The sequence below is a fragment of the Equus asinus genome, chromosome 13, assembly GCF_041296235.1.
Source record: "Equus asinus isolate D_3611 breed Donkey chromosome 13, EquAss-T2T_v2, whole genome shotgun sequence".
Classification (NCBI taxonomy): domain Eukaryota; kingdom Metazoa; phylum Chordata; class Mammalia; order Perissodactyla; family Equidae; genus Equus; species Equus asinus.
This window is the reverse complement of record NC_091802.1, coordinates 62,209,291-62,222,446: the sequence shown is the minus strand read 5'-3', so window position 1 is coordinate 62,222,446 and position 13,156 is coordinate 62,209,291.

The window sequence follows — 13,156 nt, the reverse complement described above, 5'->3', positions numbered from 1 at the left end:
GAGGCGTTCTCTGGCTTGGGGGCCTGACACCGGCACCAGGAGCTGGGTCTGGGTGGGGCCTCAATGGCCTTCCAGAGGATGGTGAGGGTGTACCAGGAGAGGGAGGGAGCCCTGGCACATCGGACTCTGGCGTTGGTCTGAGCTGCAGAGCCTCAGACAGCATCAAATGGTGGAGAAACCTGACCTGCTTTAGCATTTCTCTTCCAGCCAAGATGGATTTTAAGTGACCTGGGGGAGGGGAGTGACTTCCTGTGCCTGTGGACTTGCCTGTCTCACCTCTTCATCTGGCTGGAGGCTTGAAGTCTAACCCCAAGGAGAAGCCTGACTCTGCAGGGCCCCAAACAGCTCAGCTGAGAGGCGGCAGCCCCCGGTGTGCTGAGGTGGAGGCACAGGGTTTCCCTTGGAGGGTCTGTTTAGAGCAGCCCTGGAACTGAGCAGGTCAACCCACCAGCCAGAGCTGGAGCAGGGACGTGCCCAGTCGTCAACAGTGACGGCACGTGAGACCCAAGGTCAGCTTGAGGCCAGAGGGCTCCACCTGTGCGTTTCGGGCTTGGGGACTGAGCTACCCTCCCTGTGCCCCACTGGCATGTGTGCCTCTGCCCCTATCGCTGCAGGCACCAGGGTGCAGAAGTGCTTTGAGAAATGGGCCAAGTGAAACCACCGCCCAGGCCTTTGGGAGAGGAACCTGCTGGATACAAGTCTGGAAACTGCAGCCGCCTCTGTATGTGCTAAGTGTGTGCGCACAGCACGGCGGCCCCTTACCCAGCGCGCTGCAGGTGCTAAAGGGACCTGGCACACTGCACCCTTACAGACAGCCCCACCAGCCTGTGCATCCTGAAGGGCCATGTGGCTGGTCAGGGGCCAGGTCATCACATTGAACAAGGGGCAGGGGCAGCGTCAGGGCCCCCTCGTGTTGCAGACGCAGAGATTGAGTGCTGCGGGCCTGAGTGACCTGCTCAGGGTTTCAATACCCCCAGTGACGGCTGGACCAAAGCGGAGCTGCCATTTCTGGGGTGGCACAGAGCTGGTTCCCATCCCAGCCCCTGGGCTCTGTGACCTGGAAGGCTGCCAAAGCACCTGAGCCCAAGTCCACTTCCCTAAAACTAGAACAGTACAGTGGTGCTTCCGTTTGGCCAAACCCAACCCCTAGAACAGCCAGAGTGAATGATACAGCCTTTAGTGACAATGTATCAATACTGGCTCATCCATTGCAACAACATACACAGGCAAGAGTTTAGTAACCGAATCTGAGCGCTCTGGAGGGAGAACATGGGAGCTCTCTGTACTGCCTGCTCACTTTTTCTGTAAACCTGAAAAATCAAGTCTGTTAATTAAAAAACAAAAGCTAAGGTAATCGTGCTTGCCTGGCAGGGTTCTTGCGAGAACCCGATAGGATCTTGGGAAAGGCCTGGCCTTGCTGCTCTCAGACCCAGTCTCTGTGATAGGCCTTCCCTTCTGGGGACACAGGTACCTCCAGATTCCTGGAGGGTCCCTGAAGCAGGAATTTCCGGATTTCCCTCCTTCTGACAAGCTGCCAGCTGCAGGGTGTGGCCCCAGCTGCAGAACTAGTTCCCGTGGCTTCCTCAGCTCCTGGGGAGGTTTATACTCCAGAAATGCTCCAGGCCTCCTGGGCGTCTCTGCGCCCAGCAAGGTGGGGCTGCCGACCCCCCCACCCCAGCCCTGCAAAGCCACCTGCAGATGAAACATCCCCATGATGAGGTTCCTGGTACCCATGGTGTTAGGCTCCTGAGGGGCGTGTTACATTTGGGGCTGGAGCCAGCAGGATGAGGTGGGTCATGGCTGTCTGAGGCTGCTTAGCAATCACCCACCCAGCTTCTCCACCTAGGGCCCAGCTGGCAACAAAGAAAGACCAGAGGGATCTAGTGTGAACCAAAGGGTCCTTGCCAGTCACAGTGTGCGGGTCCTCCCAGGCGGGAAGGGAACTTGCCATGTGTTGGTGCCTGGGGGCACCTCTTGAAGAGGGTCTCTCTCAGTTCACCCAGGAAGGGGCCACAGCAGCCACCACCCCCCAACCCGTGGTGGGAAAGGAGCTGCACATGACGGGATCCCAGCAAAACCTGGGTGCTTCCTGCGTTCACAGCCTCCAAATGCCACAGCGACTGTCGGGAGGCAGGTGTGAGAGCAGAACCTGCTGGAGTCACCAAGGCGGAGCTGCCCTCCAAGTCTGCTCATGTCCCCACCCTGGTGACAGCAACTGAGGGGACTGGGCCCCCACCATCCAGTCCCATACCTTCCATGGCCCCATGAGACCAGAGTGACAGCACAGGCGGCAGAGTAACGCGAGGCTCAGCAATGACAGCAGGCCCCACAGCACAACTCAGCCTTATGAGGTGGCTGCCACGGAGGAGGCGGTGCTGCAGGGTGAGTGCCCACAGAGCCACCCGCCCACCCCACGGGTCCACACCAGAGCACATAGGGGTGTCCATGGCCCAGGCTCGAGTCAGTACCGATCTTCAGTCCCCATCTGTCCCTTCGCTCACGAAGTGTTTCCCAGGCACCTGCTGGGCACGTCTCTCTGATACGTCCAAGGGCTACAGCCCCTGACCTGGGCCGGCCTGGGACAGCAAGACGTGGCCAGGCAGGGAGAGCCCTTCCCCTCCCTGTGGCAGCAGCAGTGGCCTCCGGTCTGACCACGACCCACAGTGATGACCAAACAACATCTCTGGGCTCCTGGGCATGTCCCTGACCTGGGAGTTTTACAGCTCAAGCAGCAGCCCCTGTGTTTCATCTTCTCTAGTTGTTTTCTCTTCAGGTGCGCAGGAACCCATCACCCAAGGAACGAGACTTGCTGGGGCGGGGTCTGTGGGGCTGGATGCCCTTGCCCAGCCTCTGGATGTGGGTGGTGGGTGCACTTGGGTTCTGGCCCAGCCCCTCGCTGGTCTGGCTCACTCAGGCTGTGGGGTCAGGTCTGCTTCTGAGCCTCGGTGACCTGCAGTAGGTCTCCATTCCTGGGGAGACGCAGGGTCCCTGACATCATCACAGAGCCTGTATCAGGTCGAGTGACAAGCCTGGGCTGCCCAGGTGTCGATCCAGGCGTGCTGGTGCTGCCCTGGCTCTCGGCTTCTCGGGGCACCTCCCCGAGCCCTCTGCCCACGGAGTTCCCCACAGCATGAGTTCCTCCAGCACAACCACGGTAAACGCTTTTGTTTTCTGCCCAGTCCTGAGGTTTTCAAATGTGTATTGATGGACATTCTGTTATTCAAAATACCCGGTTGCCTGAATCTGCCCATGGAAACATCGACTCCCTCCCTTAGAAACTGGACAGTTCCAGAAAACGTTACAGGTTTTTCCCAAATATGTTCCAGAAATTTTCTCTTGGCGTTTGAGAAGTACTTCAGAGCTCGGCCAGCCTCACCCCCTGCTTCGCCCCTTTGTGGTTCCCAGGAAAACACCTGGACCCCGTCTGCCGAGGGCGGTCAGTGCTGGACCCAGCACCCTCCCGCTCCACCCGGCCCCGAGTCATTTCTGCCACGCGGCTTTCCCCTCTGAGGTCGTTGTTGCTGACCTTCCCAGAGGGACGTAATTATTGTAATTGTGTGAGATGACGGGTCCTGAGAAAACTCTTGTGGTTCCACATTTGGCAACTGCAGTGAGCAACGTGCAATTACGACGTAAAGCACCCGAGTGCCGGCCAGCCTCCACCCAACAACCTTCACCAAGCACCTCCTTAACCTAATTTGGTGGCACGTTCTGCTGTCTGTACAGCAAAGAAAAGTGAGAGGGAGAAAGTGGGCAGCCAGTTGGGCTGGGAGCTGAGTCGCCAGTCAGCCTAGGGGGCCATGTGCTGGGCGTGGGCTTCGAGCCCAGGCCGGCTGGCCAGATTCGTGACACGGGGTGGTACCTGCCCTGGGTTGGCTGGTGGCTCAGCAGAGAAGGACGGCACCAGTGGTATGATTATCCCTATGCCATCATTGGCATCATTTTCAGCAGCCACTTTGGGCCATCTTGGCCTGGGCAGCATCTCACTCTGCCTGGCTGTGAATAGACCACAGACCTCAGGGTGGTGAGCTGTGGTGACCCCACAGCTATCACACCAGCAGAAATGTCTCTGCGCTCAGATTTGCTCGAGGCACCACCCCACAAGAATGAAGCGTCCCCCAACCTCGAGGCCGCACCCCTCAGATATGGAGGGCCCCCAACCTCGAGGCCGCACCCCACAGGGAAGAAGAGCCTCCTGACCTCCATGGTCTCAGGAGGGGATGGACAGCAGTAAAAGGTGAATTTGTATGAGGAGGTGATGGCTTGCATCTGAGTAGACCCTAAGTGTGGCCAGTCAGATACACAGAGGCTGGGAATGTGAGTGACCATGTGCTGAGCCTGGCCCGGGTAGATCTGGGTACCTGGGCCTCTGTCCTCCAGGGGCTGACAGACCCCAGAGGCTGGGCTGGGTTATCCCTTCCTGAGCCAGGAAAAGGTGTAGGAGGGAAGAGCAAGGACAGGGGCTGGAATTGAGGAGGGAGGACGTGCCCCGCCAGCAGGGCCCCCAGGACCCTCCCACCTGGTGCTGGGCCGTGGAGAAGCTGGGTCTGCCCTGGTCTGTGGGGCAGGGCAATAATGTGGGTCTGATGGCTCCTGCTGTGCCCTGAAGAAGGGTGGTGTTAAGGGTCCCCCCGAAGCCCGCCTGCCAGAGTCCAGCCCAGCCCTGCACACCCCTAGGCCCACCTCATCTGAGCCACAAACTATCTTCCCAGGCCTGAGCCAAGGGCCAACCCCAGCTCCTGGGTGAGCAGGATCGCAGGTGAGGAAGACCGACAGGGTGGCCCTGGACCCTGGGTGGGCTCAGACCTGCGCCAAACAATCAGCACCACAAAAGCCTCACACCATCTATTTGGTGAGTGCGTGCAGTCCACGGCTCAACAACCTCCTCCTTGCCCACCTCAAGCATTGCTTCTCTGGGGAAGCCTTCCAGACTCGGGCAGGCGCCTCTGTCCCCGGCAGCCCAGCCACAGGCTGGGCCTCGCAGTGTCCCCAGCACATGCACCTTTCTACCACCTCACAGCTGCACAAAGCCTGCCATCGAGGATCCAATCACTGGGCTAGGATTGTCCCCCAACTCGGAGGCTCCAGCCTGCTGATATCCAGAGGGGAGGGTCCTGGCTGCCAGGGGAGGGAGGCAGGGGGCCAGGCACAGAGAACCTGCCTTGGTGCAAATGTGCCGGCTGCAACCTCCACATCCTCACTCGGCACCAGGCTCACTGCTGCCAGTAAGTGCTCCCATGCCCTCCCAGTAAATGCTCCCAGATCCTCCCAGCATGTGCTCCACAGGCCCTCCCAGTAGATGCTCCCATGCCCTCCTAGTAGGTGCTCCAATGCCCTCCCAGAAAGTGCTCCCATGCCCTCCCAGTAAATGCTCCCAGGTGCTCCCAGCATGTGCTCCATATGCCCTCCCAGTAAATGCTCCCAGGCCCTCCCAGCATGTGCTCCACATGCCCTCCCAGTAAATGCTCCCAGATCCTCCCAGCATGTGCTCCACAGGCCCTCCCAGTAGATGCTCCCATGCCCTCCTAGTAGGTGCTCCAATGCCCTCCCAGAAAGTGCTCCCATGCCCTCCCAGTAAATGCTCCCAGGTGCTCCCAGCATGTGCTCCATATGCCCTCCCAGTAAATGCTCCCAGGCCCTCCCAGCATGTGCTCCACATGCCCTCCCAGTAAATGCTCCCAGGCCCTCCCAGCATGTGCTCCACATGCCCTCCCAGAAAGTGCTCCCATGCCCTCCCAGCATGTGCTCCACATGGCCTGCTCCCACTCAACTGCTGGTTGTACCAGCCTCTGAGGGAAGGACGTAGATCCCAGCTGCTCCAGGAGGGAATGTCTGACACAGCAATTACCGTTTTATGTCCCACTTGCACATTTTGAAAAGTCCAAGGTTGCATGGATGCTCAGGTGCAGTGGGCCCAGCACAGAATACCGTTCCCTTCACCTACTGTCAGCGTTGCCACATCTTCATGTGTTTCCTGTGTACACATTCGTACATTTTCCGCTGAACCATTTGAAACTTACCAAAAATGTGATTCTTTGCCCCTAAGTACTTGAGGGGGAGCCGCTTGCCACCAGGACAACGTACAACACCATCGTGGTACCATCGGCACGCCACAGAGCCTCGCAGGGACACAAGATCCCTCAGGACAGTGAGGTCTGAATCGCATGTTCTTAGTTTTCCCCAGAACATCTAGTATAAGGAACAGAGCCCCCCACTGGGGCTGGGCCATGTGGGAGCCCTTCTCTGCCCTTGGCCCAGCCCAGCCCTCTGAGGGGTCACTGGTGGGTGCTGCAGCCCAGCGCTGGAGCCCATCATGCCTAGCTGGTGGCCTGGGGGTGCTGAGCTGACCACCCCATTTGCATCTGAATTCTCAGCCAGATCTGCTAACGGCTGGGTGTGGGGGTAAGAGGGACCCTGTCCAGCCTGCTGTGCTCCTGCACCCCGACATGGTGGCCTGTCAACATCTGTTAGCCCAGGAATCTGGGAGTCTGGAGCGGAAACACTGACACGGAGCGCTCTGGGCCTTCAAGGAATCAAGGTGTGAAATCCCCTTCCCTCTCCTGCCAAAGGGAGAAGGCAAGTCCTGCCGAGGCTGGAGGGCTGCGTGGCCATGCTGGACGAGCCCAGGCCCGCTGAGCTCTCCCCTCCCAGGCCCCAGGAGTGTTGGGCACACCTCAGCCCTGGGGGAAGCTGCAGGAGCCAGGGACAGGGGTGAGGGACAGAGTGGACGGTGTGGTCACTGCCCAGGAGCTGCCCAGCTGGACCGGGTTCTGCCCTCCGTGGTCCTGGCTGGGAGCCCCAAGGGCAGGCCCTCCCTGGGTCAGTTCTGGGCCACACTTAGGAGACAGCCCAGGTGGGCAGCCGGAGCGGCTGTGACACGCCGTCACCCGGAGTCTGTCAGGTGGGCCTCATCACCATGGGTGCAGTAAGCCTCCTCCCTCCCTCGCAGCCCTGGAGCGAGGCCCCCGCGGGCGGACAGCTCAGGGCTGCCCCCTGCTGGAGGGGCTGAGAGCAGGCGCGGGGACGGAGCCGGCCTTGGAGGACGCTGGGGGTCACCCCGCCAGGCCAGTGGTGCTTCCCCACGTGGTGGTGGGACACTCACGAGCCGATGAGCCTCACCTTCCCCGGGCCCAGGAGAGGGTGGCCCACAGGCCGGAGGAGGGAGGCCGGACCCTGCTGGGATGGGGGCTCCTGGGGAGTGGGGGCCATCACGTGGGCTTGGCAGACGCTGCAGTCAGAGGTCAGGGGACACAGGCAGGGGTCGGGGGAGGGGCAGGTGCTGGGACCTCATGCAGGGTGATGTGGGGGCGGGGCAGACGGCGAGAGGAGGGGAGGGGTGGGGAGGGTTCTGGGGGTGGCCTCCCGACATTATGCCTGAGGCTCCCAGGCTGGGCTCGGGCGAGACCAGCCAGGCAGGGACTTGAAGTCACCGCAAACTCGTTCTTCAGCCGGCGAAGCCGCAGTGCGACAGGCTACTCCTTCAGGGTTAGGGGACTCGGGGCTTTAGGGAGGCCCAGGGGGTGCCAGGGGGAGGGTCAGAGCCAAGGAAGCAAGAAGCTGGGGGGAAGCCCCCCAGCCCGAGCGCTCACCCCGCAGCCCCCACCGTGCCCCCCGCAGCAGGGCCCCCGCGCGCCCCTCTCCGAACGCCCCTCCCCCTGCCGTCTGAGGGGATTAATCCCGCGCTGACAGGAAAAGGTACAGGCCCCTCGGAGGCAGCTGCCACGTCAGACATGCTGGTTTGCCTCAGGGCCCACCAGGGAAGCCCCTCTTTACTTCCAGACTTTGTCAACTTCAAAAGTAAATTCACCTGTTATCTATCTCAAAATGAGTTTATTCAGGAATAGTCAAAAGAATCGCAATTTGGGGTGTGCGTGCCATGGGGAACCACAGGCAGATCAAGAGAACAAAGGAGGAGGTGCTTTTACAGAGGAAACGGGGGAGGGGAGGGGCTGCTCTGGAGGAAAGTCCATTGGGGGAGAGTGACAGTTCAGGGCGGCAATGCTTCTCATTGGCTGAGCTTCGGCATTTGTCGTTGGCTGGGCTGCGGTGTTTCTCATTGGCTGAGCTGCGGCGTTTCTCATTGGCTGAGGTGCAACGCTTCTCATTGGCTGAGCTGCAGCATTTCTCATTGGCTGGGCTGTGGCGTTTCTCATTGGCTGAGCTGCAGCATTTCTCATTGGCTGGGCTGTGGCGTTTCTCATTGGCTGAGCTGTGGCGTTTCTCATTGGCTGAGGTGCAACGCTTCTCATTGGCTGGGCTGTGGCGTTTCTCATTGGCTGGGCTGTGGCATTTCTCATTGGCTGGGCTGTGGTGTTTCTCATTGGCTGGGCTGTTGCTGGGTAGGGAGAGAAATCTTCCTTCAGTCCTAAAGTAGTTGTACTTCCTGAGAAAGATGCCACTGTCCTCTCTTCCTGTTTGGCGTCCTTGACCATGTGTGACTGGGGTGGGAGCTCCTGCTGCAGCCCTTCCCCACTCCAGTTTAGTGAAGGTTCTTTATTAATTTCCACAGACTATAACTAGATTCAAGTCCCAGCTGACCCTGGAAGGTGACCCATGAGGAGATGTGCTACATCCCAAAAGAACTACTTGAGTTTTGTAATTTGTGCCCTAATTTGGACAGAAGTCCAGGAATGTGTGTGGGAACGGATACTAGGGGTGTGGGGTAATGGTGGAAGGAAGATAAAGTTGGATCAGACCAAATCCAAAGAAGTTGATATGGTTGACTACACAGGGATTCTGTGTCAATGCGGCAGCTTAGGAAGGGCTCTGAACGTGTGGTGGCTCGGTTGAAACATAGACCAACAGGTGGCCCCCACTGAGCGGGTTAGAAATGCCAGAACTGCCTTGGTTTAATGTAGAGAAAGGGATGCAAAAGCTTAGGCATATTAGAATATTACAGGGGATTTGTCGCTTGAGACCTACTCATCCACGCTGAGAGGGTCCAGAAGACAGACCTTTCACCAGTACTTTCAGAAATAAATTTGTGAGGGAGCCCTGGCATCTTTGAGAAGTCTGTGATGGCTCTTCTCTGCAGGCCAGACCTTACAGAGGGAAACACTGCCAATCAACTGGGAAACATAAACCCACCACGGGTAACTGAACCCTGGGGTGGCAGGGGCCAAATAGTGGCACTCAACTGCCAAAGGCAAGGTGGGCACAGTGACTGCGATGGACAGAAGAGTCCAAGCAGCAATCAGAACAGTCTGATTTGACAGGCATGTGGCCTTGGCTAGTTCATCACGGCGTTCCTAGAAGTGAAACGGATAGGAAGCCTACTGATTCTTACTCGATCCATATAAGCAGAGAAGTTCTAGGTAAGTCAACAAAAGTCTAACTTGAATCATAAAAACAGAGAGTCAGCCCCTCACTCAATCCCCAGACTAGAGATGGTTTACAGACCCAGAATCCCTTGAATAAAGGGGAGGCCAGGTCCTCCTAAGGAAGGACCCTGGTACACTACTGAAAATTTATCCCATTAATCTTTCTCCTAGCCTTCCCCAAAGGAAACTATAGCTTTTTACCAGGGTAACGTGCATTGGGGAAAGGGAAATAATCAGACCTTTTGGGGACTACTGGACGCTGACTCTGAACTGATGTTGATTCCAAGAGACCCAAAACATCACTGGTGGTCCAGTCAAAGCAGAAGCTCATGGTGATCAGGTGATCAGTGGAGTTTTAGCTCAGGTCCATCCCACAGTGGGTCCAGTGGGTCCCCAAACCCATCCTGTTTATTTCCCCAGTTCCAGAATGCTTAATTGGAATAGGCACACTCAGAGCTGGCGGATCCCACATTGGTTCCCTGGCCTGTGGAGTGAGGGCCGTAGTGGGAAAGGTGAACTGGAAGCCACTAAAACTGTGTCTGTCTAGGACAATAGTAAACCAAAAGCCACAACACATTTCTGGAGGGACTGCAGAGATTAGTGCCCCCATGAGGGACTTGAAAGGTGTGGGCTGGTGATTCCAGTCACATCCCATGCAACTCGCCTATGTGGCCTGTGCTGAAGACAGGCAGATCTTGGAGAATGACATGGACTATCGTGAACTGAACCAGGTGGTGACTCCGTTGCAACTGCTGTACTAGATGCGGTTTCATTGCTTGAGCAAATTAGCACATCCCCTGGTATGTACCAGGCATGCAGCTACTGATTCGGAAAGTGCCTTTTTATCCATCCCTGTCCACGAGACCACTCGAAGCTGTTTGGTTTCAGCCTCAAGCCCAGAGAGACACCTTCACTGTTCTCTCTCAGGGGTGTATGGACTCTCCAGCCCTGGGACTCAATTTAGTCCGCAGGGACCTTGCTCACCTTTCCCCTCTACAGGGTTTCACACTGGTCCACTACACTGATGACACTTTGCTGATGGGACTAGTGAGCAGCAGGCGGCAACTACCCTAGACTTCCTGGTACGACGTATGCGTGTTGGAGGGTGGGAGATAAATTGACTAAAACCCCTGTGATATTTCTGGGGGTCCAGTGTGTGGGGCACGAGGAGATACACCCTCTAAGGTAAAGGATGAGCTGTTGCATCTGGCCCCTCCTACAACCAAAAAGGAGGCACAATGCCCAGGGGTCCCATGGCTTTTGAAGGCAACACGTCCTCATTTGGGGGTGCTTCTCCGACCTATTACTGAGTGACCTGAAGAGCTGCTGCTTCTGAGTGGGGCCCAGAACAAGAGCAGGCCCTGCAGCAGATCAGGCGAGCTGCTTTGCCACTTGCACCACGTGATCCTGCTCATCCAATGGTGCCTGAAGGGTCTGTGACAAGTAGGGGTGTGGCGTCCACCATGACCTCTGGCACATTCTGTGTGTGTTATTTGGGGAAGACCGTCTTTGCTCTGATCCACCCATTCCCCATCTGTAAATGGACCTGATGAAATCACGGTGTGGAGCCTGCAGGGACTGTGGGGTGGCCCATGTGGTGCACACAGAGGCTCAGGGGTGGGTGAAAGCCCCGTTTTCCTTTGTGAGTCGGGAGTACAGACCCTCCCCTCCCCCTGTGCTCTCTACTGTCCAGGCCTGGCCCTGTCACCCCAGGGCAGCAGCAGCAGCCAATGGAAACTGCTGGTGTCTGTTTTACCCTTGAGCAAGGAGGGGCCATGGGACGCTGGGTGCCTAGTCCCATCCTCACACTTATGGAGTGTGGCACTTTCTCATCGCCCCCCCCCCCCCACTCTGAGCAGCCACCTGCCTGCCAACTTGTGCGTGTCGTAGAGACAACGAGTGGAGAAGACTGTGATTGAGCCTAGAGAGCTAATTGGAAAGTTTTAAATCACACTTCTTAATTAAAAAGTGAACATGCTTATTGAAAAACAGAATTGTTCCGGAGGTATCAAGAGAAACAAGAGGGATTCCCCCTTCATCCTCCTGGCCCTGCCCCACAGCTGGTGTGTATCCCCAGTGTTCCCTTGGTGTTGCAGGTATGTGTGTGTGTGTGTATGTGAGCATGTGTGTGTTTGCACGCATGTGTGTGTGAAGAGTTATGCATGGGATTTAGTAAGCTGCGTAAGGAGCATCCACAGTGGCTCCATTTCACTTTAATCCCAGTGAAAACCCATAGGGCTTGTAGGGGCCATGAGGCTGGCGCTGGTGCCTGTGAGGCGGGATCTGGATTGCAAACTCAATTTTTAAAAAACAAATCACAGAGTTGGGGGCTGGTGGCATGTTTTGCTTTGTTGTGGTGGGGTTGTCGCCCTGGGGGACACAGTGCCCGGCCAAGGTGCCAGCGTTGGGGTACAGAGGAAAAAGGAGTCAAAGTCTGTTGTGTCAACAGGAAGCCCCTTTGTTGACGTCTTTGAGTTCTGTCTGTTCCCCCTCTTTCAAGTCCAGTGGAGGGCAGGCAAAGCGGCTGCCGTCTCCCTGGCGACCCGCCTCTGAATGTCCACAGTCTCCCTCCCGGGCGGCCGCCCCGCCTGCCTAACCCACGGTCCCTCCCAACTCTTTCTAGGGCCTTAGGGCCCCTGGAGCCCCGCAGCCACAGCAGGGCGCAGGCAGGGACCAGGGCAGGGACAAGAGGCAGCCCTTATGGTGCAGGATCTAGTGGGCCTGGGCCAGTCCCTTCTGCACCTCCTGGCCCCCACCACCTCCACTTCACAAAGGTCTCCTATTGGTCTCACCCCTCCTATCCTCAGGGCAGTTGCCAGAGTGGTGCTGCCCACTGGGCTGGGTGCAAGCGGGCAGGACCTGCCCTGGCCCAGGATGAGTTCCTGGAGGCAGGTGAGTCTGGCTCACCTTCAGGCCCACAAACCCTGCACATGGTGGGTGCTCAACAGGACTTTGAAGCAAAGAGTGGTTTTAACTCCAGCAGAAGTTTACTCAAAAGGCCCCGAGGAGATCAGAGTTCTGAGAGGCCCTCGGGGCGGGGGGAGCCCTGAGAAGTGCCCCTTGGCTGTTGAGGCCCTGCTCCTCATGACCCATGGCTTGGGTCACATGGGCCACGTTCTGTCTCCCTTATTCTATGCACTGTCTCCCTAAGAGCATGCACCCGGCGAGACCCCTTGTGGAGCCCGATTCAGGAGGCCGACTCCAGCCCTGACACCTGTGTCCCCGACTTGCAACAGATTCGAGAAGCCGCAGGACCAAGTGGTGTGCACAGGTGAGCAAGGGTCTGGAGGTGGCAGGAAGGATGGACCCTCGTCCGGCCCCAGCTCGTGGTCGGTGTCCTGGGGCTGGGCCAGCGTGTGGGGCTGCCACACACTGTTTCTAGCACCTTCTGAGGAAGGGTCTTCTCCGGCTCTCACAGGGGCCTGAGCGAGACCCTGTCATTACCACGCACACAGTGGGTGCGGTGGGCAGGGCCACTCGTGGCCTGTTTCCCAGCCCTCTGTGGGCGCCGTGACCCTGTGCCCTGGGCGACGTTGTAGGGCTGACGGTGCAGTGGGGTCTGGCAGCTGTGGGGGGCTGCGCTTGCGAACACACTCTCATCCGCTCTCGTCTTCCCTTGTTTTTTCCATTCTCCTGCTTGCACGTGTGATTTCCGTGGATCGTAAGCAGCTTCGACCATTTCCTGAGAAATTGCCATTTTAGGTGAACCGTGAGGATCTTTTCCTTCTGATGGAGGTGAAGTTAGGGAGGATGGCTGAGCTTCCAGCAAAGTCACAACGCCCTTCCCAAGTCTGGAGAGCCACCTGGAAACTGCCTCATCCCCGCCGGGCACCCCG